Genomic DNA, 27,942 nt, shown 5'->3' with positions numbered 1-27,942 from the left:
TTATACAACCCTCCTCACAAAAATAGCATCTTTAAGGAAGGCTGTACCATATTATGACCACTTTACAATTCAGGAAGCTAAGCAATATGACTACAGTCTCCCCCTATTAAAGGCTGAAGCCAAGCGGGGCAATAGATTAAATGCTTTCTGGATCTGGAGTCAGGAATACCCAAGTTCAAATCCAGGCTGGGAAACTTCCTAGTCCTGTGATCCTGAGCAAGTTATGACTTCTCTCTGCCTATTTCCTCAACTGTAAAATAGGGATAGTAACAACACCTACCTATCACAAGGGTATTGCAAGAACCAAAACAGATTATTTGTAAAACATTTATTAGCACAATGCTCAAACAATGAAAAAAAAAAAAAACAACAATCTGGATTCCACCTTAGGTTTCTCATCAATTCACTGTAAAATGAGGACCCCAATAAATTTACAAAAAACAAAAGGGGTTTTTGTTGTTTTCAAAATGCCACTCTTCTAGAAGAAAAAGGAGGGAAATCAGAGATCAGCTATCCCACCTGGTCAGTTGGTATAAGAATAAATGAGAGCAAAAGCTCTCAACTCCTAGTTTGCTTCTATCCTCTAAACACAGAGAGTAATCTTAAAATTGTAAAGGACAAAGCATTCAAAAATGAGAGTGAAGTGTGGGAGTGGAGTAGATGGGTGGTAGGTAGTGATGGAAAATGGGAAAAGTGAAACATCTAAGACCAGTTCTCTATCAACCATGCTAACCTGTTTCTCAAATTGGTAACTTTTAAAAACTAAAATAAGATCTAATTCATGTACAATCCTTTGTGTATTGAAATGTTCATATTTTGATGTTTGTCAAATTAACAAAAATACAATTTAAAAATTTTACATTGCAAATGAAGGCCAAGCTAGGGCAGATGAAAATACAGTAAGAAAGTATCTAGTTGTTTTAAATGAGTTCACATGGAGTGGAATTTCATTTCCAGAGTACTGAAAGTACTTGCAAAGTACCTGCAGCTTTGAACACAGAAATGCTTTCTGCATTTTTTGAGACCTCAAACAGAATAGGAGATATCATACGACTACAAAGAATCAAACTGTCCTAATTTTTTAAAATTATTAGAAGAGTGAGCTTGATATCAGGCTCCATCTTTAATCTTGTACTTTTCAATATTTTTAATACTGAGTTAGATTGAAAGAAGTATGCTCAACAATCCTATGTGTAGGCATGAAGATTTAGTACACTGAATGACAAAATTAGATCTGTTAGAGATGATAAAGATCTTGACAGAAAACATAGGTCAAATTTTAAAAAACAAAACCAATAAAGGCAGAATAAATACCTGCACTTAGATGCAAAGTTACTCAAGCTTAACAAATTAATTAGGACCTCTTTGAGCTCATTTCCTACTCTGGAAAATTTTGAGATTGGCCATGTAAAAAAAGGAATTAAATTTATTCTAAATAATTCCACAGGACAAAACAAGGGTCCAATAAGTTAGTTGTTTTTTTAAAAGATTTTTAACTAAATATAATGAAAAATTTGCTAACAAACAAGTGTAAAAATGTAATGAGTTCCTTTATTAAAACCTAAGTCAGTGATAATGTTCAGTAAAAGTCCTTAATTTGAATTCTCTGATCTTGGATTATTTAAATAAGTATTTCAATAACTACTTTTCATTGTAATTCTATATATTTTATTTATTCATTTATAACATGAGAAGGGGTTTATCAGATTTCACCAGATTGCCAAAGTGGTCTATAACATTTTGGTGGTGCATTGCAGGACTTGGAAGTTTGTCAAACTCAAATCTGAATCCTGCTATAGCTAGGGGATCCTTCAGTTTTCTCATATGTAAACTGGGAAGCACTGACCTCCCAAGTCTGTAGTGAGAATCAAATAAGTTATACAACATATTCAAGTATTTTACAAGATTTACAAAACTAAAAATATTACCAAAACCTCTATAGTTTCCATAGGTCCAAATTCTAGGATCTTTTTTTTTTTAGGTTTTTGCAAGGCAAACTGGGTTAAGTGGCTTGCCCAAGGCTACACAGCTAGGTAATTATTAAGTATCTGAGACCAGATTTGAACCCAGGTACTCCTGACTCCAGGGCCAGTGCTTTATCCACTATGCCACCTAGCTGCCCCCAAATTCTAGGATCTTAACACTATCCCAGAGATAAATCTCCAATCTCTCAAGCTAACTAAATTTATGAAATTAAATATTTTGTGCATCAAATTTAACTAATATGTAAATCACATATAATAATTTACCGAGTTTTATAGTTTATGATTTTAACTATATTTAAATAACAGAGAAGTATGAAATGGTGAACAAAGAGATGACTTGGGGCCTGAAAGACCGCCCTCTAACATGTACTGGCTACATGACCCTTTAAAGTTATTATGTGGGGAAAAAATACCTAAACTACATTAGTAGAGTAATATTCCTTTTCAGGAGTTCCCTAAAGAAAAGAAATCATAGGTCCAGAGCTAATCCAGAAAATAATTATATCTTATAATGAAAATTCAGATCAAGTTATCATAAATACTTTTTAACTTTTAAAAATTTTTTCTTTATCAATGACACTAGATATAATTATCATTTTTCAATCTCTTTATTTCCTGGAATTTACCTAGAGAGTTAAGTACTAATTATACAAGATTTTTTTTTGACAAGTCAGAAATTGTAACTATGTTTGATTACAACTGAATACTAAAAGGACTATAAATTTGCCCATTTTACCATGACATGTCCAAAATTAAAGTCATTTAACTACTGGACAAATAAGAAAAATTAGGGAAAGCATTCTTGAAGAACACAAAATTCCAATACGATATAAATTCCTTGAGGAAAACAATGCCTACATTTATGCTATTATGTTTTCAGCACTCACTGTAGAGTAGTATAACAAAGAACCATAATGACTATCTGTTAAACTTGAATCAGTGACACTTACCCCTGAACAGGAATCAGAAGTCTCTGATTCCAGTCCCAACTCGGCTACTGACTTGTAGGACCTTGGCAGTCACTTCCCCTCTCTGGGCCTCAGTTTCCTCATCTGTAAAAGAATGAGTTTAGATTAGATGGTCTTTCAGGTCCCTCTGAGCTCTCATATTTCATTATTCTACCATAAGCTGCCCTATCATAGGTTCCATGGCTACATAAAGTGAAATACGAATAAAAAAAAAACACCAATATTATCTCAAATTCTGACATCACCAGAAATTCTTACCTGTGGGACTTGAACAAGTTATTTAATCTCTGTGAACATCACTTTCCTCACATGTAAATAGAAATGATAATGCACAAGCAATAGCTAGATGTTAAGGACTAGAGTCAAAAAATGCAAAGCATATTTTAAACCATAAAGCCATAAAGTATATCTTCACATAAGATACATTTTGTCTTTTACCTGCAGCTCTACACCCCTAGAAGTCTACAAAGCATCTTCATCTAAAGGAAACTTAACAAGTTGAAATTTCTTAACCACAACCCATTAATCAACATACTTCTGGATCCAACTCCAAGGGTTGCCTTTATTCTCTCCCCCCCAAATAGTTTTTCACCAAACCATCTCTTCTTCAAAATTCTCTCATTTTGACCCACTTCCTTCCTTTTCTTCTTCAAAAGATCACCCTAGTTCAGGTCTTCATCAGTTCATAACCATATTTCACTAGAGTTGGTATCTCATCACACTGATCTAACCCAACTGATAGATTCGACCCCTAATTACAAACATTCAAACAGTATTTTCATATGCTTTGCTCTAGAATTTCCAGTGGCATCTGCACTGTTCTTTACTCTCTACTCCTTCCCCCACCACACCCTGACACTGCCACAACACATATGTGGAATGATACTTAAGAATATAGGATCATAGGTGCTAAGTACAGACTTGGGACAAGGTGGTAGCAAATTCAAGAAAAGCTGATTGATGGCAGAAGAATGCAGGTCTTGGCATGGGAAAAAAGGACTCAGGGGTAGTACTATTTCAAGTAGAAAACAAAATGAGTAGTTAGAATTGTCAGTCATGAAGTTGAATGAACATGTTGTATTAGCAAGGTATAAAAAGGACCCTGGGTCAGAACTAGTAGCAAATTCCAGTCCCAAGGAACAAGCAGCAAGGCAAGTCAGAGAAGTCAGGAATCAAAATTCATACTGAAGTAACAGTCTGTTGAGATAAATCAAGTAAATTATAATTTGCTACACTAGATTGTAGATCTTTTTAATTCATGCCTTAGCAGAACCCTAACTTTTATGGTCTCCTGAATTTCCTTCCCCTAGACAGCATCTACTACCTTGGTCACCCCATTAACTTTAACTTCCATAGCAATCACACAAACTACAGGGCAGTAATTTACTCCCTACTGCTGGCTATCATATTAAATCTAAACATTTAATAGCTCTCCATCAACTAACACCTTACTTCCCCAAAGTTTTGCCCTCTCAAATTCATCTCATTAATCAACAAAGCCCTTATGCTATTATATCTTATATAATCTCACTTTATCCCACTTTTTTTTACCTTTTCTCATACCTACTCATTTCATACATTCACTGTTCTCATTCCTACTACAGAAATATTGCTATTGTTGTTATTCAGCCATTTCAGTCATATCCAACTCTTCATGACTCCATTGGGGCTTTCTGGAAATTTGCTATTTCCTTCACCAGCTCATTTTACAAAAGAGGAAAAATGAGATAGAATAAAATGACTTGCCCAGGGTCATAAAGCTAGTAAAAGTCATAAGGTCAGATTCCAACTCGGGAAAGATAGAGTCTTCCTGGCTCCAGGCCTGTATTATGCTCTACATAACTTCTCTCCAATCTAGTTTAGTATCCAGTATATCTAAGTATTCAGTACTCAATGCAAGACAACTCAAAATTCATTTCTTCAAAGGCCCTACCAATATTAATTCTAAGCAATGACCAATTATCCCTTATTTCACCCTTCCACCTATCTCTCTGAACTTATTAAATATGGCTTTGTAATTGTTCCCTAGAGTCTGTTTTAAAAATAATTATGAACTTAGTTTTAAACAATGACATCAATTAAACTTGTATGTATAAACCAATTAAACTTTAAAAGCCTTTGACTACATATGGTTCTCACATCTTACCACTTACAGATTTCTTCCCTGTCTTCTATTGATTATCTATCAATTAAACACTTTCTTCACATTATTTCACTACTTCCCATATTTCATTCATTCAATGATTTACAAGTAAATGTTACATTTTGTCCTATCATAGTTCCATGGCCATGTAACGTAAAATAAAAAAAACAATTTTATAACTGGGGTCAAATTAATTAGAGTTGGAATAGATCAGTGTGGTGAGAGACTAACTCTAGTGAAATACGTTTATGAACTGATCAAGACCTGAATTAGGGTGATGTTTTTGAAAAAGGAAAAGAAGGAAGTGAGTCAAAATGAGAGAATTTTGAAGAGGTGGGTTGGTGTAAAATGATTTGAGGGAATAAAGGCAATCCTTGGAGTTAGATCCAGAATGGTGATTAATGGGTTATAGTTAAATTTCAGCATGTTAGGTTTCCTTCAGATGAAGATGCTTTGTAGACAACTAGGGGGTCTAGAATTGCTATAGGAAAAAGTATCTTGTGTGAAGATATACTTTATGGCTTTATGGTTTAAAAAAATGTATGGATAAAATGTCTACCACATCTACCACACCTCAATAGTACCTCAGTAGTTATAAAAGGTGCAATGCTAGGATCTAGTGATACAAAGACAAAAACAAATCTTTCCCAAAGGAGATTATACTACCAGGAGAACACAATACATACACATGTAGTACCACAATTCACATATAGATCCCACCTACCCTCAACAAATATTCTAAATTCAAGGAATTGTGATTCTTTTTCTGCAGAAAGTCATAATCCATGAATCTCCACTAATATATTTACATTTATTAGCCAACTAAAGGACATGATGCAAACTTCAGGGCAAATTAAAGGGTACTGTAGAAGAGTAGCAAAAAAGGAAGATAGCAGAATAAAGCTCTCCCAAAATTCCCTACAATTTAAAATAACACTTCAGAGTGAACTTTAGAGCAGCAGAAATAAGTAAAAACTAAGTTGCCTAAAACAACTTGGGAAGAAGACATCAGGAAAGACCTGACAACCCAGCATGGTGGCCCAAGATTAACTGAAGTGCAGATACCACTGAATCAAACAAAAAAAAAAAAAAAAAATCCCTGGGAGTGCAGCTATGTAGGCTGCCTCAAACTTTAGGAATTTTAGCAAGGTCAGTTTGGAGACCAGGCAACAGAAAGAGGAAGTTTATAGGGCCCTCCACTGGGTTGGAACATGGGGCTCAGGTAGCTGATCAAATGGGGTCCCAGACTGTAGCTGTGAGTGAAGAGGAGCAAGTAAGGCTAGGGAGTGTGAAAGAAGGGAGCCCTGCTGGTTATTGGTTACTCCCACACAGGAGAGTCCTAGTTTTTGTTGCAGGGCAGAGGGTTGAACTGATGATTGCAATGGGTGAGAGTAAGAGAATTTGCAGGTGACAGCACCACTGGGGACGCTGGTCACTGCTCACAAGCAAAGAGGAGTACTGGAGGTCAGACCCTAGGAGAAAGTTTTGAAAATAACATGGAAAAACTTTAAGCTTGAGCCTTGGACACAAATCTAACAGCTGGAAAATAAACTGCTAAAAAAAAAAAATAATAAATAAGCGAAAGAGAAAGAACCCAACCACAGATATTAACTGTGGTAAAAAAGCTTTAAAAGGAGTTAAAAATCAAATTAAGAGACATTGAAGAAAAATTAGGGAAAAAGTAAGAATACAAGAAAATTATGAAAAGAACGTCAACCAATTGGAAAAAGAAATTCAAAAACTTAGAGAAGGAAATAACTCCCTAAAGCTAATGACTTTAGAAGACACCAAGAAACAAAGAAAAACAAATCAAAAGAATGAAAAATAGAACAATGTGATATATCTAGAGAAAAGATGAGAGACTATATAATAATTTTTGAACTTTTATAAAGTTTTGATCAAAACAAATGTCTAGAAATTATGCTTAAAGAAATTTTTAATTAAAATTCCCTGAAATTTTAGAACTAGAAAAAAATACCAATCACTAGCTGGAAAAGATCCCAAGATGAAGACATACAAGATTATTATAACTAAGTATCTGAGTTTCCAGGTCAAAGAGGAAAAAAACTACAAGAAACTAAAAAGAAAAATTTAAATACTGTGAAACTATAGCCAGGATAACACAAGACTGAGCAGCTTCCACGTTAAAAGACCAAAGGGTATGGAAGCAAAGGAACAAAGGAGTTTGCAACCAAGATTAATTTACCCAGCAAAAGCTGAGTGTAAACCTGCATGGGGAAAAACAAGGACATTAAATGATTAAAGGATATTTATTTCATATATTCACAAGGAAAAGACCAGAACTAAATATAAAATATGACTAATAAGAATCAGAAGAAACATAAGAAGATAAACAATTAAAAGTGATTTAATATGTTCAAACTTTTTATACTCCTTATACAAGAAAATAACTCTTAGGAATGTTTATAATTACTAAGGTAGTTTGAAAGAGTACACATAAATAGAAAGGTTGGGATTGAGTAGGATATGACATAATGATCCTAAAAAATAAAATTGGTAGGAAGAGGTCAAATGGAGCAACTCTGTCATAGAATGGAATTAAAAAACAATAACAGTGAAGAACAGGAAAAGATGTGGGGCTGGTAGTGCTAGAATTTTATTCTCATCAGAACTGAGTTAAAAAGGAAATAACATATACATTCTAGAAGGATATTGAAGTCTTTTTATTTTGAGGGGGGGTTGCACCGCGGGCAGTGTGTGTGTGTGTGTGTGTGTGTGTGTGTGTGTGTGTGTGTGTCCATGCGCATGCAATTGGGTTAAGTGAAATAATTATTAAGTGTCTAAAACAAGGTTTGAACATTGGTCCACATGAATCCAGGGCCAATGCTCTAACCACTGCCTAGCTGCCCCAAGTCTTCTTACTTTATAGAGATATAGGAGAATAAGGGGAGAGAGAAAGGGTGAGACTCTTAGACTCTTTCCTTAGGCAAAAATAAGGAATAGGAGGCTAGGAGAAGATAAGAGAGGAATTCTAAGAAGGGGGGAGAAGATAAGGGAAAGATTCTTATAAGGGGTACAGATTAGAGAGGCAGTGATTAAAGTTAATTAGATATTTGAGAAAGGATAAAATAGAGGGAGAAAAAATTAAACAGGGAGGAAAATGCACAACTAGTAATTATAACTCTGAATATGAATGAAAGAACTCATCCATAAAACAGAAATAGATAACAGAATGAAGTAAAAACCAGAAATCAACAATGGATTACATATAATACATAATAAAAATAAAGGGCTGGAATAAAATTCATTATGCTTCAGCTGATAAAAAAAGCAAAAGTAGCAATAATCATGATCTCAAACAAAATTAAAACTAAAATATATTTAATTAAAAGACATAAAAAGGGAGGCTACACTGTAGTAAAAGGTACCATGGATAATGAAATTATTAAGACTAAACCTATGTATCAAATGAAATAGCATCCAAATTTTTAAAATTAAAAGATATAAAAATTACAGTTGGAAATTGATAGCAAACTATAACAGTGAGGTACTTCAGCCTTCCCATCTCAGAACTAAATTAATCTAAAATAAATGAGAAAGAAGTCAAGGAGATGAATCTTATATCACCTTGATACGATAGATATCTGGAAAAAACTGAATGGCAAAAGAAAGAAATAACTCATTTTTCTCAATAGCACATGGTGCCTTTACAAAAACTGACTATAAAGATGAATGCAAAAAAACACAAATGTTATTAAATGTACCCTTGAGATTATAAAGCTATAAAAATTACATTTAATAAGAGATCATAATAACACAGATTAAAAATAGAAAGTCATAGAAACAATAATTTTATTAAAGAGAATGACAATGGGGTACCTAGGTGGTGCAGTGGATAGAGAACTGGCCCTGGAGTCAGGAGGGACGTGGGTTCAAATCTGATATCAGACACATAATAATTATTAGCTGGGGTGACTTTGGGCAAGTCACTTCTTAACCCCACTGCCTTACCAAAAAAAAAAAAAAAGATAAAGAGAATGATAATCAGAACACACTAAAACCTATGGATTACAGCAACAACAGTAATCAGAATATAAATTATATCTCTAAAAACTTACATCAACAAAATAAAATGCAGAGCATTGGATTGGGTTTGTAATTTTTTAAAATATAAAAAAACAAATTAAAAATCCTGAGTTACACACCAAATTTGAAATCCTAAAATTAAAAATGAGATTAATAAAACTGAATATAAGACCATTGAACTAATAAATAAAACTAGGAGTTGGTTTTATGAAAAAACCAATATACCATTGGTTAATATGATTTCTAAAAAAAAAGAAAACCAAATCACTAGTATCAAAAATGAAATAGGTGAAAATACCACAATAAAGATGACTCAAAGCAATTATAAGGAGTTATTTCACTCAGTTATATGCAAATAAATTTACCAATTCATGTGAAATGAAAGAATACCTAAAAAAAAAAACATACTCCTTAGAATAAAATTAGAAATATACAGAGAACTGAGTCATATTTTTAAAACAAAAAGCCATTCCCCAATTGACAAATGGTCAAAGGATAGGCAAAGGCAATTTACAGATGATATCAAAGCAATCCATAGCCATATGAAAAAATGCTCTAAATCATTAATTATTAGAGAAATGCAAATTAAAGCTTCTCTGAGGTACCACCTCACACCTCTCAGATTGGCCAGTATGACCAGGAAGGATAATGATCATTGTTGGAAGGGATGTGGAAAATCTGGGACATTATTACACTGTTGGTGGAGCTGTGAACTCATCCAACCCTTCTGGAGAGCTATTTGGAACTATGCCCAAAGAGCAACAAAAATGTGCATACCCTTTGACCCAGCAATACCACTACTGGGTCTATACCCAGAAGAGATGAGGAAAAAGGGTAAAAACATTACTTGTACAAAAATATTTATAGCAGCCCGTTTGTGGTGGCAAAGAATTGGAAATCCAGTAAATGTCCTTCAATTGGGGAATGGCTTAGCAAACTGTGGTTTATGTATGTCATGGAACACTATTGTTCTATTAGAAACCAGGAGGGACGGGATTTCAGGGAAACCTGGAGGGATTTGCATGAACTGATGCTGAGCGAGATGAGCAGAACCAGAAAAACACTGTACACCCTAACAGCAACATGGGAGTGATGTTCAACCTTGAAGGACTTGCTCATTCCATCAGTGCAACAACTGGGAACAATTTTGGGCTGTCTGCAAAGGACAGTACCATCTGTATCTAGATAAGGAGCTGTGGAGTTTGAACAAAGTACAAGGCCTATTCCCTTTAATTTGGGGGGAAAAAAAACCAGATATCTTATTTTCTGATCTGGTTACCTCTGAGAATTCTGTTCTCTTTAAAGATATGATTTCTCTCTCATCACACCCAATTTGGATCAAGGTCTCCATCAAGACTGATGGAGTACTATCTGTGGGGTGGGGGTGGGGGGGAGAGAAGCAAGAATGGGAGGAAATTGTAAAACTCAAATAATATCTTTAATAAAAAAAAGAATGTTAAAAAAAGAATAAAATTAGAAATAGACAATCTAAATGAATGCATTATAAGGATAAAAATCCAACGTGTACAAAAATATTCACAGCAACTTTTTCTAGTGGGCAAAGAACTGGAAATTGAGGAATGGCTAAACTGTCACATATGTATGTGAAGGAAAACTACTGTCCTAAAGGAAATCATGAGGGTCAGCATTTCAGAAAGTCTAGAAAGAATAGCATGATTTGATGCAGAACCAGAGGAACATTATACATATTAACAACAATATGAGGTGATGATCAAACATGATCATTTCAGCAGAACAATAATCAAAGACAATTTTTAAAGACTTGTGATAGAAAATATTATCCAGGGCAGAGCCAAGATGGCGACAAGAACGGATTCTGTCTTAGGCGCTCTCTCATAAATCTTCAAAACTAAGCACTCTAACTAAATTTTCAAGACAGAAACCACAGAGGGACCAAGTGAGACAGTTCTCCTACTCAAGGTAACCTGGAAAAGAGCAGAAAGGCTCTGCTCCCCGGGGTTAGAGGGGCGCCGGCAGGAGCACAGGGCACAAATTGGGGGAACTGTGGGGGGGCGGATCTGCCCTCAGGGCACTTGGCAAGCAGTTTGGCCACTGATCCAGGAACAGGAAGCAGAACCACCAGGGCATGAGCCGATTGAGCTGAGGGAGGGGAGTGAAGAGAGAGAAGACTGCCCAGCTCTGTCCTCTGCCCCTGGAACAGGACTCTGGGGCTCTGAACACATTCAGATCCTGATCCCAGTCTAGGCTCCCTCACAAAACATCACACACCCCCCACCTCAGCCTCGTGGCAGAGGGGGGTGCATATGGTCATTCGCAGACCAGGAGGGAGGACAGAGCCTCACACACAGAGACCCTTGTAGGAGTGTCCCAAAAGCTCAGGAAGCACCCCCAAAAACAGGCTTAGGTTGGGAAAATGAGCAAGCAGAGAAACAAGAGGAACACCATTGAGAAATATTTCACATATGAGCCCAAGAAGGATCAAAATACTCAGTCTGAAGATGAGGAAACACAAGCTCCTGCATCTAAAGACTCCAAGAAAAACAGAAATTGGGCTCAGGCTAAGACAGAGCTCAAAAAAGACTGAAAATCAAATGAGTGAATTAGAAGAAAAACTGGGAAAAGAAATGAGAGAGATGCAGGAAAAACATGAAAATGAAGTCAGTAGCCTAATCAAGGAAATCCAAAATTATGCTGAAGAAAATAGCATGCTAAAAACCAGCTTAGGTCAAATGGATAAAACAGTTCAAAAAGTTATTGAGGAGGCGGCTAGGTGGCACAGTGGATAGAGCACCAGCCCTGGAGTCAGGAGTAACTGGGTTCAAGTCTGGTCTCAGACACTTAAAAATTACCTAGCTGTGTGGCCTTAGGCAAGCCACTTAACCCGATTTGCCTTGCAAAAAAACCTAAAAAAGAAAAAGTTATTGAAGAGAAGAATGCTTTAAAAAGTAAAGTTGGCCAGATGGAAAACGAGATAAGAAAGCTCTCTGAGGAAATCAAATCCTTCAGACAAAGAATAGAACTCAGGGAGATTGATGAATTTACAAGAAACCAGGAATCAATACTTCAAAACCAAAAGAATGAAAAATTAGAAGAAAGTGTGAAATATCTCATTGAAAAAACAACTGATATGGAAAACAGACTTAGGAAAGATAACTTAAAAATTACTGGAATACCTGAAAGTCATGATCAGGAAAAGAGCCCGAACGTCATTTTCAAAGAATTACTACAGGAAAATTGCCCTGATATTCTAGAAGCAGAGGGCAAAATAGAAATGGAGAGAATCCACAGATCCCCCAGAGAAAGAGATCCCAAAAAGCCAACCCCTAGGAATATTATAGCCAAGTTCCAGAACTCCCAAGTCAAAGAGAAAATATTACAAGCAGCCAGAAGGACACAGTTCAAATACCATGGAGCTGCAGTCAGGATCACACAGGACTTAGCAGCAACTACATTGGAAGCTTGTAGGGCTTGGAATACTATATACCGGAAGGCAAAAGAGCTTAGAATGCAGCCAAGAATGAACTACCCAGCAAGGCTGAATGTCCTCTTCCAGGGAAAAAGATGGACTTTAATGAACCAGGGGAATTTCAAATGTTCCTGTTGGAATGGCCAGAGCTGAACAGAAGGTTTGATCTTCAGATACAGGACTCAGGTGAAGCATGGAGATTGGAGGAGAAGGGGAAAATATGAGGGACTTGATGATGAACTGCATGTATTCCTGCATAGAAAAATGACACTGATAATACTCATAGGAACCTTCTCAGTTAATAGAGCAGGTAGAGTGAGCTTTTATAGTTGAAGCACAGGAGAAAGCTGAATTCAAAGATAAAATACGGTGTAAAAATGGAGTCAACAGAAAAAAAGGGAAATGCAATGGGAGAAAGAAAAAGGAGAGGGAGAATAGGCCAAGATACTTCATATGATTTTTCTTTATTACAATGAGCTATTGCAATGATATGGAAGGGGGGAAGGCAAGGGGGAATGAGGGAAACTTTGCTCTCATCAGAGGTGGTTAGGAGAGGAAACAGCATATATACTCAATGGGGTATAGACATCTGGAGTAAGAAGGGGGGATGGGGGAAGGGGGGGATGTGAGTGATGGAGGAGAGGATGGACCATGGGGGGAGAGTGGTCAGATATAACACATTTTCTTTTTTTACTTCCTGCAAGAAGCTGGGATTGGAAGGCCTATCCAGGACCATAGGGCCAGGTGGGTGCTGGGCCTAAGTGGGGGGGGGGGGGGGGGGGGGGGGGGGGGTATGGGGGCTCAGGGCCTCTTGGCCCCAGAGCCAGGGATCTGTCTGCTGCGCCACTCAGCGACCCTACAGCAGAGTCAGAGTGAAAATATAGTACATGGTAGTGGAGAAATACGAAAGGAGGGAGCTGCGATCAGCAATGGCAATGGTGGAAAAATATGGAAGTAACTTTTGCCATGGACTTAGCATAAATAATGTAATCCACCCACGACAGAGTTGTTGGTGTTGGAACAAAGACTCAAGCACATTTTTTATTATTATTATTTGGGGGAGGTTGCAGTGCAAATGATGCTGGGTGGCCTGCCAGGGGCCATAAGCAGGGTGATTGTTGGGTTTCTGAGGCCAGATTTGGACCCAGGTACTCCTGGCTCAAGGGCCAATGCTCTGTCCACCACCCAGCCACCCCTACTATTATTACTATTTCATTTTATTTTGGGTCCTTTTTCCCTTTTGGGGGGGTTTTTACAGGGCAGTGGGGATCGGGTGGCTTACATGTCACACGGCTGGGTGATTGTTGGGTGTAGGAGGCCGGAGGTGGGCTCGGGTGCTCATGGCTCCAGGGCTGGTGCTCCGTCCATTGCATCACCTAGCCATACCTACAATTATTACTGTTTTTATTTTAATTTTTTCTCTCCCCTTTATTTTATCACTCAAGCAAGTCTATATTTATGGGGGGAGGGGATATTTCATTTACTCTTAAACAAGAATATTTTATTGATATAAAAAAATTATTTGTACAAAATGAGTATAAATATTAAATAAAAAATAAAATACTAAAAAAAATGAACAGGCAGTTTTTCAATGAAGAAATCAAAACTATCTACATATAAAAATGTTCCAAATCAGAGAGAAATGCAAGGTAAAACAACTTTGGGATATCATCCCATAGCTACCAGACTGGCTAAAATAATTGAAGGGGAAAATAACAAACGTTGGAGAGAATGTGGAAAAATTAGGACAGTAATACATTATTGGTAGAACTGTGAACTGATCCATTCATTTTGGAGAGCAATCTAGAATCATGGCCAAAGAACTTAAAAAAAACAACTGTGTATGATCTTGGATCTAATAATACTACTGTTTCCTCCCTGTCTACTACTGTTACTACAGGTTTTCCAGGGTGATCAGGGGAAAAGGAAAAAGAATTTATATGTTCTAAAATATTTATGGCCACTAAAGTGGTGACAAAGAACTAGAAATTAAGGGAATACCCATCAATTAGGTAATGGTTAAACAAGTTACAGTATATGGTTATGATTTTTGAGCTAGAAAAAAATATGACAATAAATGATGAGCAGAATGATTTGGGAAAGACATGGAAAAACTTGCTTGAAATGCAAGACATGAAATGAGCCAGAACCAAGAGAACATTGTATATAGTAAAAGCAGTATTTTTTGAAGAATAATTGTAAGGTATTCTGAATATTAAACTAATTACAAAGGACCTATGAAGGATGATTCTATCCACCTTCAGAGAAAGAACTACTAAATAGAAGTATATATATATATATATATATATATATATATATATAGAGAGAGAGAGAGAGAGAGAGAGAGAGAGTGTGTATAGTTTTATATAACACATCCACAGATGTGCCAAATGGTAGCCTCTCAAGTGTGAAGTGGAGAAGGGAGGAAGAAAAGGGAGAAAATTTAGAACTTACAATGTTGAAAAAAAATTAAAATTTAATTTTAAAAAAATAGCAATAAAGAATTACCCTATAACCCTTAACAAACTCTCTCACAAATACACATAACATTGAGCCTTTCCCTAGCCTAAATTACACCTAATAAAAAGCCTCATCCAAAAGGCTACCTTCCCAACAAACATCCAGAGTTCTATGGGTCATATAGGTCAAGTTCTCAATTCCAAAACCTTTTCAGCTCCCTCCCTCAAGCATATAAACAAGGGAAGAGAGGAACAAAGAAAAAATTAAGCCTCAGAGGGAAGCTCTGAATAGGAGGTGGCACCTGAGCTGAGCCTCAAAGAGAGTTAAAAATTGTAAAAATAGGTCAGGAGGAAAAGCATTCCAAGTATGAGGTGTACCTTCGCAATAACATGGAGGTGGAAAATGGAATGGCATGCATGTAGGAATGGTAAGTAATAGAATCTAGAATGTATGGGGGGCAGGGGGAAGGAGTTATGTGAGATGAGCCAAAAAAAGATGGATGCCATCTGTGAAGAACTTTAAATGCATAACTAAAGAATTCATTTCTAAGGGGCAATTGGGATTGACCAGTCTTTTTTTTAGCAAGAAAGACAACCAATCAAGCCTATGTTTTAGACTTATCAATTTGGCAACTTCAGGAAGGAAGAAAGGAGATCAATTAACAAGACTACTTCAAGGGATTGTGCATGAGTACATGAACCAGGGAGGTAGTTGTATGACTAGAGAAAAGGGGATGAGTTTGAGAACTGACAAGAAACACTGATTATAAAGAAGAAGAGTCAAAGATGTCTAAAGTGAAAACTGGTGACTGAAAGAACGTGGGTATCCTTTATTTACGTAACAGGGGACTTAGTAAGAGATGGGTTTTAGGAAATACCACCATTTAATAATTTCTCATTTTTGTGTTAATTTCATTACAGTCCCAGTTTATACTGGCATTCTTCAAATATTAGCTATTTAGATAATTTCCAGTCACAATTAAAATTAAGGTTGCTATAAATATATTTGAATAAGCATTCCAGAGTTATCTACTAATGAGCCCCCTTACCTTAAAAACCAGCTTAAGGCTCTGAAAAATATGACCCTTTCCATTCCAAATTCCTGCACTGCTCTTCCCACCACCCAGATCTCCACTGTCCTAACTGTTAAGTGTTTCATATGAACCTCTATTTCTAGATAGACCCAGACAGAATAAAGTGAATGGTTTTTTTACTCCCAGGCCATCTTCTCACTAGCAACCCTACCAAAACAAAATACTCTTCCCTGGCCATGAATCACCTATATATGCTGTCTCCTATATTAGAATTTGTTAAAATAACATTCTGAAGGCACGACAGTCTTCACTTAAATTAGTATTCCCAAAATTCTGAAACAGCCCATAATGAACACTTAATAAATGTTTTTTCATTCAATAGGCAACTCTTTTCATAGTCTCATGGTATATTCCTAAAATGGAATTAAGAGGTCAACAGAATTCAAGAACAACTCGTGAATATAGAACTGAACAGGGGGGGCAGCTAAGTGGCACAGTGGATAGAGCAGCAGCCCTGGTACTCAGAAGGATCTGATCTAATCCAACCTCAGACACTTAATAATTACCCACCTATGTTACCTTGGGCAAGTCACTTAACCCCACTGCTTTGCAAGGAAAAAAATACAGAACTGAATAGAATACAAAGTGCTTTCCTCATAACAATTTTCTACTATTGTTCCCCAATTTACAGCTGAGGATAAAGAAGTTAAGGGGCTTGTTCATGAAAACAAAACAATTAAATTTAAGGCAGGATTCTAATCCAGATCTTCATCTGTGCCCAAAATATATCACTCTTTTCATTGTGCCACCTTAACTCTCAAAACAAGCATCTGGAATACAGAGGCTATCGCCCCCCCAATACATATTAATCACTGAATTTCACCTTTACTCCAAGAAGTTTTCACTAAGATATAGTATTTTAAAGTTACATTGACTATATTTCTATAACACAACCAGTGAACTATCAAACTACCTTCTAAAAAGACTATACCAATTACACCAGCAAGGTAGGCATAATCTATTTATCTGACCCCACCTCAACATTTTATCTTTTTTTGCCAGTAGGTGGAAGTGACTTCACTTGGTGCCTCCTGCAGCCTGTATAGTTCTTAATTGTCTAGACCTTACCTAGCTCCTGAGGGCCCAGCAAAACTGTCTTTATAGGAAGCCCTTTGATCCAATCTTCTTACTAGTGTTCCTTTTCATTTCCCTCTTCAGATTAGACACCAAATTACTTTAATTTGCATATCCTGGATTAGCAAAAAAGGTTAACATTTTTTGAGTAATATTTTTATGCAGTCATTTTTCAAAAATAAATTCTCCTTCATATCCCTTATAACTTATCCAAGCAGAATAAACTTTCCCCTTGAAAACTTGCAATAATGAGAGTGTGTGTGTGTGTGTGTGTGTGTGTGTGTGTGTGTGTGAATAACAATATATTTTGGGGAGTCAAATTCTTATCTCTTATAGTTCCAAGAAAAAAAACAAAACAATGGAAACATGATGGTATGTTAAGATCCAGAAGAACCTTAGGTAAGCTAAAATATACACCCAAAAAAGCTCTAAAAAGACTCCAGAATGAAGAAAACCAAAAGAAATACCTATAAGCATCTCCCTCCAGTTCAGTCTAGCACATTCTGCAAACCCCTTCAGACAGAAGCCAAAGCCCTGAGACACAGCAGACATTGGGCCAAACCACTCAAGTGTGACAAGAAAACTTGAAATAGGTGCACAGTGATTCTGAGCAATATATCATGACAGGTACTGTCAATCGATGACAGAAAAAACAGCAATTTATTATGCTCAGAATATAGGTATCACAGAACCAAAATCCAGTGAAAACCAAATATCAATTTCAATAACCTTATATCAATCAGTTTTATAAGCAAGATGGGTATTTTAAGGAAAGCAGAAGGGGAAGTTAATGATTTACACATCAAAGAATAGATGACAGAAGATCTATATCAAGTGAAATAGGAAACTAGCCGTTTAACTCCAGCTAGAGCAGAAACTAACCAGTTAAAATCAAGGTAATAACTGATGCCTCATCTTGATTTTGCAGCATCTAGTTACATGATGTGCTCATCTTAAAGTAAAAGTTAAGCCAGAAATTCTCTTAACAACATGGAAAGTCAAAGGAAAGAAATAAAAGATGGGAAAAGCAGGTAAGTTGCTCAGACAATAGCATATGTACAAATTTACTCAACTAGCAGTTAAAGCAAAGGGAATTTTTGCAGAAAGATAGAACAGTTCTCCAATTCTTAAAGAGACATTTAGCACTCCAAAAGAAAATAAGGTCTATAATATAAAAGTGAAAAGGTTGGGGGGGGGGGGAAGGGAGAAGTAAACAAAGGCGTATAAACAGGACATAATAGAAAATAACTATGATAAATTAATTTGATTATTAAAGACTTTTTTGTACAACAAAAAGTAATAAACCTAAAATTAAAACAGGCCAGAATTTTAAAACTAGTCTGAGATAAACAATCTATTCAAAATTCACAAAAATTTAAGAACCTGTCTCGATTAAACAACTGATCACAAGGCAGTCCTTAAAAGAAAAACTAATTATCCATAACCATACCAGTGTTCAATAATGAGATAATTCAAAGAAAGTACCTAGAGACAATTTCAAGATATTATTTTACACATCAAATTGGTTGTGGCTAGTTAAAAAAAAAAGGCATGCCTGTATACCAATCCTCCCTGCCCCCATCTTCTATTTTTCCCCTCCTGCAACCTGTATAGTTCTTAATTGTCTAAACCTTACCTAGATCCTGAGGGCCCAGCAAAACTGTCTTTATGGGAAGCCCTTCAATCCAGTCTTCTCGCTAGTATTCCTTTCTCATTTCCCTCTTCAGACTAGACACAATAACCCCTCCCAAATCTATGCCCTTGGGAGGAAACTCAGAACTTGACTCAAAGGAACAGATCCTCTCATAAAGGACTTGGTATTGTCAAATCCTTCCCTATGATCAAAAGTGGATGAAGGCACTTTACAATCCTTTAGAATAGATTATCATGGAAGATCAAGTAACTTTATCATCTATCCTTCCACTGTACCCTACCTTAGAAAATTTGCCATTTGCCCCGGGAAAGAAATTGAAGAGAGAAAGGATAAAGGGAGGGGAAAATGAAGGGGAATGAGAAAAGAAGAGGTGTGGGGAAGAGGAAAAGGAAGGAAAAGGGGAATAGGAAAGGGGAAAAGACAAGGAAAAAGAAGGGAAAGAAAGGAGAAGAGTAAAGGGAACAGTATAAGTAAAGACCCAGAATGAGTACAGAACCCTATGGGCTTAACTAAATGCTTTAGTAAACAAGAGTTCTCACTAAAATGGCAAATCAAGATGAATTATCTATACTTTCAATAAAAAAGCTTTAAAAGTAAGATTGGATTCAGAGACAATTTGGGCTGTCTGCTATGGAGAATACCATCTGTACCCAGAGAAAGAGCTGTGGAGTTTGAACAAAGACCAAGGACTATTACCTTTAATTTAGAAAAAAAAAAACTGATATCTTATTGTTTGACCTTGCTATCTTTTACTTTATGTTTCTTCCTTAAAGATATGATTTCTCTCTCATCACATTCAATTTGGATCAATATATACCACAGAAACAATGTAAAGGCTGGCAGATTTCCTTCTGTGGTGGGGAGGGAAGTAAGATTAGGGGGAAAACTGTAAAACTTAAAATAAATATTTTTTTTAAATGTTAAGTTGGACAGCCCTGATAAAGATCAAGAGGATTAGAAATGCAATGGGAGTTCTTGGTCTTTTTAAGCTAAGGTCTTTAACAGCTCAGTTGGACAGAGGCAATGCCCATTCAGTGTCTTAGTCTAGGTAAGAAAGAAATGAAGCAAATAACCTTTCTAATCTAGTTCCCCCACCTCCCAAAAAAAATTTAAAATCTGGGAGAGTTGGAAGAAATTCAAGGATTCTGGCCAAAACAAAAATAATATCTATTTATAATCACTCTGAGCCAATCAGGTTCCAAATAATGACCAAGCAGGGCTTGGTCTGGGACCTATTGTTGGCCAATCAATGAGAGCCATATGGTATGATGCTGGAAGTTGGTTATGGAATGTTGTATGCCTTGAACAATTCCCAAGAGAAGTAGTTTAATTTTGCTTAACTATTTTTTTTTTTAGCTTTTGCAAGGCAATGGGGTTAAGTGGCTTGCCCAAGGCCACACAGCTAGGTAAATTATTAAGTGTCTACAGCTGGATTTGAACTCAGGTACTCCTGACTCCAAGGCCAGTGCTCTATCCACTGCACCACCTAGCCACTCCACTATTTTTTTTTAAACATAAAGTTCACTATTGGGGATAGAGTATAAGATAAGAGTATTTAGGAATCTAATTCCTAAATAACTGTGATGTAAAAACAAAAAGGGAACATGATTCAAAACAACAGACTCTTAGTAGAAACACAGGCAAAATATGTGAACATTTGAGAGTAATGTTTGGGCCCAGATGAGTAAATGCAGTGCTGTAAACCATGTCTCTCTGAAGTCACCCACTCCCCTTTGTTTCCTTCACTGTGGCCAACCACGTGTTGTGGGCTCAGCTTTCCCTCCAAGTGAGTAAGGAACTGTTCATACAAGGAAAGGTGGTCTAATCTACTGATTCTGGGTAGTCATCTTACATTGGGGGTCAAGCTTTGTTAAAAGCAAATGTTTAGCTTAGAGAGGATAATTCTTCAATCAGTCCAGCATTCTGCCCCACGTATCACCCTTATCATTCTCACATCATCTCCACCTCTTCTCCTTTCAATGACACAGTCTATTAAACATTCACAAGTATCAAGATTAGTTTGATGAAAATGATGGGAAAATTCAGAAACTTCTAAATAAAAACAAATTTGCATTTAACTCCATTAAAAGTAAAATGCAAGGGATAGTGAGATAATGCAGTGGATAGAGCACTGGCCCTGTAGTCAGGAGGGCCTGAGTTGAAATATGGCCTCAGACACTTAATAATTACCTAGCTGTGTGACCTTGGGCAAGTCACTTAAACCCAAGGAGTGGGGAGGGAGTGAGTAAAGTGCAAGTTAGGCTTAGAGAGATGTAGAATTCTTGGTATGGTAAAAAGGCAGATGAAATTCTATTTTATGCTGATAGGCTGAAGGCTAGTTATGGGTCAGAGACCTAAGGAACACCTCAATTACTCTGCTGAGAAAGCCATACTGATTAGTGAAAAAGACACAAACCTGGAGAGATGGGCTGAACATACTGAAGCCACTGACAATATACCTGAGGTTGAAGTCAATCCCCCTCTAGCCCACTTTCCAACTGAAGAAGAGGTTTTTAGTACCATCAGGCTCCTGTTATATGGCAAAGTGCCTCTTGTTTTTTCTATTCCAGGTGAGATATATAAAAGGAAATGGGGAAAGGGTATCCACTGCTTAAAAGTCGACTGAAATCTTTCTAGATTATATGGAAAGAAGAGATTATCCCTCCAGGAGTTAAAGGATGCCTCTACAATCCATCTTTATAAAGAAAAAGGAAAAGGATATATGTTGTCATGTGACAATGAGGATGTGGGGGATAATTCCCCTCTGAGTTACTGCTGGCAAGATTCTTTACCACTGGAATGATTTTCTACCAGGGTGCCGTATGGCTTCAGAAAGGGAAGAATGGTCTATATGGTATTTTCTGCCCAACAACTCCAAGAAAAATGCCAGGAACAAATCAGGTCTCCCATCAATTTGACCAATGCCTACAAATTTGCGAGGGCTTATGGAAGACCATAGCAAATTTTAATTGCAAATTGATTTATCAGAATTGTACACCTGTTTCTTGCACAGGTTCTGGGCAATGGACAACACTTGCAATTTCCCCATCATCAATGGAATAAAGCAAGACTGTGTGCTTGCTCCCATGCTTTTTAGCATAATACTTTTAGGTGTCAGACAATTTCAACTAGGACAAAAACAGCATCAAGTTCAGCTACCACAAATGAAAGTAAATTATGTAAATTAAAAAGGATATAAACGACAAAAATGGAGGGAGAACTGGGGTATGACTCATTGTCAGTCCATGTATGGAACCCAGAGAAATTGTGAATACTTTGGATAAATTCACTCATCGTGGTATCTAGAGATGTATACAGATGTGATGTTTGGGAGGCTCTGAAGGAAAGCATGGGAGAAAAATAGTAGACTGCCTACCAAACTGAAGTTCTACAGGGCTGACTTCATTGTTTTATACCTGTGAAACCTGACAATACACCAGTAACATATCATGCTAGGAAATTGAATTGCTTCAATATATTCTTAGAAAGATTCTGAAAATACTTGGCAAAATGAGGTAACTGAACTCTTAGGTCCTTCCTAAAGCTGAACTACAAAGTATTCAAACTCTACTGCAGAGAGTACAACTATGGGTTGGGCACATAGTTTGAAGGTAAAACTTACATCTGCATAAAGATTATTTTATGGAGATTCATTCAAAACAAATCCCTCACAGAGAGGTCAGTAGAAGCTATATAAGGACACTCTCAAAGTCTTTCTGAAGAACTTTTGAATAAATTGGAAGACATGAGCACAGGACTGCCCAAGATGGTGTGCCTACATCAAAGAAGGTAATCTGGCTTTTTAAGCAAAGCAGAGTGGCGGAGCCAAGATGGAAGCATGAAGGCAGGAATTCCCAGACACTCATTCCCCAAAAAATTCCGAAATCCTCCAAATTATGACTGAAACCAAAATTTAGAGAGGCAGAACCCACAGAAAGACTGAGTGATACAATTTCCCAGACCAAGATAACTTAGAAGTTCCACAGGAAAAGTCTGTTCCACCGGGACAGGGGGTTGGAAAATGCCACGGTGCAGCTGCAGCCGGGTCAGGAACCTTGGGACCATGGCAGAGGGGGCAGTTTCCAGACCTCTTGGCATAGGGTTCATCAGGGTCAGTCGTAAGGGGTGGTGAGAGAACTCTGCTGCACCAGGATCAGTGCAGAGCTAAGAGCTGCCAGAAGAAAGCAATTCAACTACCATGGCTCCATAGTCAGGATGACACAGGATCTGGTAGCATCTACATTAAGGCTCATAGGGCCTGGTAATATGATATTCCGGAAGGCAAAAGAACTTGGTTTACAACTGAGAATCAACTACTCAGCAAAACTGAACATCCTCTTTCAGGGGAAAAGATGGACTTTCAATGAAAAAGGGATTTTCAAACTTTCCTACTGAAACAATCATGAGTTGAACAGAAAGTCTGATCTCCAAGTACAGGACTCAGGTGAAGCATAGAAGGGGGTGGACAAGAAGGACTAATTATGAGGAACTTAATGATATTGAACTGCTTGTATTCCTGCATGGGAAGAAGAGAGTGATAACTCATATGAACTTTCTCATTTATAAGAGCTGTTAGAAGGAGCATATATGGAGACAAGGCACAGGAGGGAGCTGAATATAATGGTATAATATAGTAAAAAATTGGAGTCAATGGGTGATAAAGGAAAGTACTGGGAGGAAAAGAAAGGAGAGGAAGAAGGGGCTAAGATATTACACATAAGAGTCAAGAAAAATCTTTTTCAATGGAGTGGAATGGGGGAAGACAAGGGGAAATTGGTGAGCCTTCATTCTCATCAGAAATGGCTCAGAGAGGAAATAACATACACACTTAATAGGGTATAGAAATCTATCTTATCCTAGAGAAAAATGAGAGGAAAGGGATGGGATGGGATAAGAGGGGGGGGTAGTGGGGGGGAAGGGAATAGATGATAGAAAAGAGGAAAGAACATAGGAGAGAGTGCTCAGATATAACACACTTCTGATGAGATGAAAGAAAAGAAAGAATGGAAAAGATGAGAATGGAGAGGAAGAGTGGAGAGAAATACAGCTAGTAATAGCAACTAGGGGAAAAATACTGGAGGAACTTCTCTGGTGGCTATGATGGGGAAGGCACTCATCCCAGAGACAGAACCACTGGAATCTGACCAAAGACTGAAATATACTTTTTTTTCCTTTCTTATTATTTTTGAATCTTCTCATCTTTTTTTTTTTTGGGGGGGGGTTATGATTACTCTCACAAAAAGATTACTGTAATAAAACAAAATAAACAAATAAACAAAAAAAGAAACCAGAAGGGATGGGATTTCAGAGAAGCCTGGAAAAACTTGCATGAACTGATACTGAGCGAGATGAGCAGAACCAGAAGAACACTGTACACCATAACAGCAACATGGGAGTGATGATCAACCTTAATGGATTTGCTCATTCCATCAATGCAATAATCAGAAATAATTTTAGAGTGCCTCCAATGGAGAATACTATCTGTATACAGAGAAACAACCATGGAGTTTAAACAAAGACCAAAGTCTATTACCTTCAATTTTTTTTTAAGCTATCTTATGTACTACATTTAAAAAAAAAGCAAAACAGAATTTCAGTAGCTCAAAATAAACACGAAAGGCCGAAATTTAGAGACATTGCCACTCCAAATGTTCAACTGGACTATTTGTGCTCATCCTGTGTTGAAGACTTACAGGTCTGACCAGACACAGTTGGAATCATTGTACCTTGACCCCAACATAACGATGTTTGGTCCTCTTCAAGCACAAAGGATGACCAACAACCATTAAAAAAAAAAAAGAAGAAATAGCTAAAATAGAAACATGCAACTAGGATACCTAGAAGAGCTTAGACCAAGGGTTGTAGGTGACACCAAAGTTATTTGAACAGGCATTTAAATAAAATTCTTTTAAAGCAGCTCATTGGCCCAATGTAAAGAGAGCTGGACCTGGAGTAAGGAAGACTCATCTTCCTGAGTTCAAATCTGGTCTCAGACACTTACTAATTGTGTGACTTGAGGAAAATGAATTAACCTTGTTTGTCTCAGTTTTGCCTTATCTATAAAATGAGCTGGAGAAAGAAATGGCAGACCACTCCTGTGGGGTTACAAATAATTAAAGACCTGACTGAAAAATAACAACAACAAAATCTTTGACAAGAATACAAGAGTATACATGATATAGTGGAGTTGGGGATAGAACTCAAGGAGATCATGTAGGAAAGTACTGCACTAACAGGAATGAATCAAAAAAAATCAGGATTTTGTGACTAAATGACTATGAGAAACAAAAGGTCAAAGCTGAATCTAAAATTTAAAAGTTTTGTTAAAGGAAAAGTAGTGATGCTTTTGTTAGCAGAAATTCAGGTCTAAAGTAACCACACCTGGAGAACTGCACAATTTCAGGCCTGAAAGAGATTTTAGAGGTCTTTCTGAATTCCCCATCACTTGACAAATGAAGAAACTAAGAGGAGATATGATCTGCCTATTATACAGCAGCAGAATCAGTATTCATCTTTAAGTTGCTTACTTTACACAATTCCATTTTTCATCAAAGAATTCTAGGACATTGCTCATCCAAGAATTTAGAGATTTTGAAATTCTGATTTCTAAAATAACCTTATTTCAAATATATTTATCTTATAGTACAGGAAATGATGTATTTATAATAGGTTTCTCCAACTGAGACCCTCCCAAGTAAACAAAAAAGAAAGGGGAAAAAGGAAAAATACTTTCTAATAGATTCAGAACCTTGGAAAACAAATTTCCATTGATCATGCCAATGACCAATCACTTTCACTTTTCTCTCTCTCTAAATATTACATTCATCATTGCTTTGGCAGAAGGTGAATGACATGTTTCATCTTCAATATTGTGAATTCATAATTTATTACTCAATTTCCCATCTACACACAACACAGGCACACATACATATCCACACCCACATATAATATATATGGAGATCGATTGGGGGGGGGGAGCCAATGTTCCAGATTTTAAGGTATTTTATTGCATTATGAAAAAGGACAGCTCAGGGGCTGCTAAATGGCACAGTGGACAACAGCCCTGAAGTCTAGAGGACCTGAGTTTAAACCCAGCCTCAGACACTTGACCCCATTGCCTTGCAAACCCCTCCTCCCAAAAAAGAAAAGAAAAATGATAGCTCAACTAAAATCCTATTCTAATAATTCATCACAGTATGGAAATTTTGAATCACTGTTGAATACAAGTTGCAACAGGTCCTACCAAAAAAATTAAAAGGCTTTAATTTTGGATCTGGTTCTGTTGTCTACTAGGCTAGCTAAATTTGTGATGCTTACATGGGGGCGATGATCAACCTTGATGGACTTGCTCATTCCATCAGTGCAACAATCAGGGACAATTTGGGGCTGTCTGCAATGGAGAATACCATATATATATCCCGAAAGAACTGTGGAGTTTGAACAAAGACCAAGGACTATTACCTTTAATTTAGGAAAAAAAACTGATATCTTATTGTCTGATCTTGCTATCTATTATACTTTATGTTTCTTCCTTTAAGGATATGATTTCTCTCTCATCACATTCAACTTGGATCAATGTATACCATGGAAACATTGTAAAGACTGGCAAATTGCCTTCTGTGTGGGGTGGGGGAACAAAGTAAGATTAGGGGAAAAATTGTAAAACTCAAAATAAATAAAATCTTTAAATAAAAAATAAATAAAAATAAAAATAAACTGTGATGCTTATTCTCAATGGTTTGGTGACCAGGTGATGTATTTTTTTATTCATAGCAACTCAGTAGAAGTAACCATACAAATAAATGCCTAGATCTTTGAAATAGTTAAGTAAAAACTGTTTCTCCTAGTAAGTCTTCATATTTCCTTATTATAAAGTCATCTGAGTCAGATCATTAAAGGTTTTGATATTGAACAGGAGTTTGTAATTTTTTCTAGAGGTAGAAAGGTGCCACAGTGCTTCCTGGCGGGGGGGGGGGGGGGGGGGGAGATGTAGTCAGACCTGTCTTTTAGGAATTTCATTTTGCAGCTCTGTAGAGTATGAACTGGAAAAATAAGACTTGAGGCTTGAAGTTCGGTTAGGAGACCACTGCAATAGTAAAGTTGAAAAGTAAACTCAAGTGGTGGCTATAGCAATGGAAATAAGAGGATAGATACCAGAGACACCATGGAGGTAGAACTGACAAGACTTGGAAAACTGCTTAGATATATATGAGTAAGGGAAAGTGAAGAATCAAGGATGACTCCACAGTTGCCAAAAAAACCCGAGTGACTAAAAGGAATGAGATGAGGAACCTGTCAAAAATCAAAAAGTTTAGAAGAATATAGAAAGATACCAACTAGTTGTTTTGGGTGTTTTTTAGGTTTTTTTGCAAGGCAATGGGGTTAAGTGGCTTGCCCAAGGCCACACAGCTAGGTAATTATTAAGTGTCTGAGACCGGATTTGAACCCAGGTACTCCTGACTCCAGGGCCGCCACCTAGCCGCCCCAATACCAAGTGGTTTTAAAGGGACTGAATATGAGACCCCTATGAAGCAAACTAATTCAAAATGTCCAACAGGCAATCTGTGTTATCAGTGAAAGAAAAAGACTAGGGTTGAATCTCAGAGTCATCTCCACAGAAACGGTAAATTAATTCTTTGGGTGTTGATGAGATCTAGAGAAAGACAGCACAGGTTAGAGATTTGTATTTAACCCAGACCACAAGCCACTAAAGGAGACTGAGAAGACAGCCTATAGACAGGTAGAAGAAATCAAGGGAGTACAACATCACAAAAACCCAGAGAGAATATTGAAAAGGAAAGGGTACTCAACAGTGTCAAATTTTGCAGAGGTCAAGAAGGATGAGAATTAAGAACTGGTAATCAAGAGATCACTGGTAATATGGAGAGCAATTTCAATCATGTAATAAGGACAAAAGCCAAACAAAAGGATTTAGAAGGTAGTTAAGATGATAGAAAAAGGGGCGGCTAGGTGGCGGCCCTGGAGTCAGGAGTACCTGGGTTCAAATCCGGTCTCAGACACTTAATTACCTAGCTGTGTGCCCTTGGGCAAGCCACTTAACCCCATTTGC

The 27,942-nt window shown here is 37.0% G+C and overlaps 1 protein-coding gene across 9 annotated transcripts in view; it reads right to left on the bottom strand.

Annotated features, from left to right (window-relative positions):
- The window catches only part of EZH2 (enhancer of zeste 2 polycomb repressive complex 2 subunit), a 119,260-nt gene that overhangs the window by 67,107 nt on the left and 24,211 nt on the right, over positions 1-27,942 (bottom strand). For all 9 annotated transcript variants that reach the window (XM_074193462.1, XM_074193465.1, XM_074193468.1 and 6 more), the window contains one exon: positions 2,936-3,037. The gene's annotated coding sequence lies outside the window, so the exon portion shown is untranslated. The remainder of the gene's footprint in view (positions 1-2,935; positions 3,038-27,942) is intronic.

Source organism: Macrotis lagotis, chromosome 7, assembly GCF_037893015.1.
Source record: "Macrotis lagotis isolate mMagLag1 chromosome 7, bilby.v1.9.chrom.fasta, whole genome shotgun sequence".
Taxonomy (NCBI): domain Eukaryota; kingdom Metazoa; phylum Chordata; class Mammalia; order Peramelemorphia; family Peramelidae; genus Macrotis; species Macrotis lagotis.
Note: the sequence above shows the minus strand (reverse complement) of the source record. Positions and strands in the feature narration are given on the sequence as shown.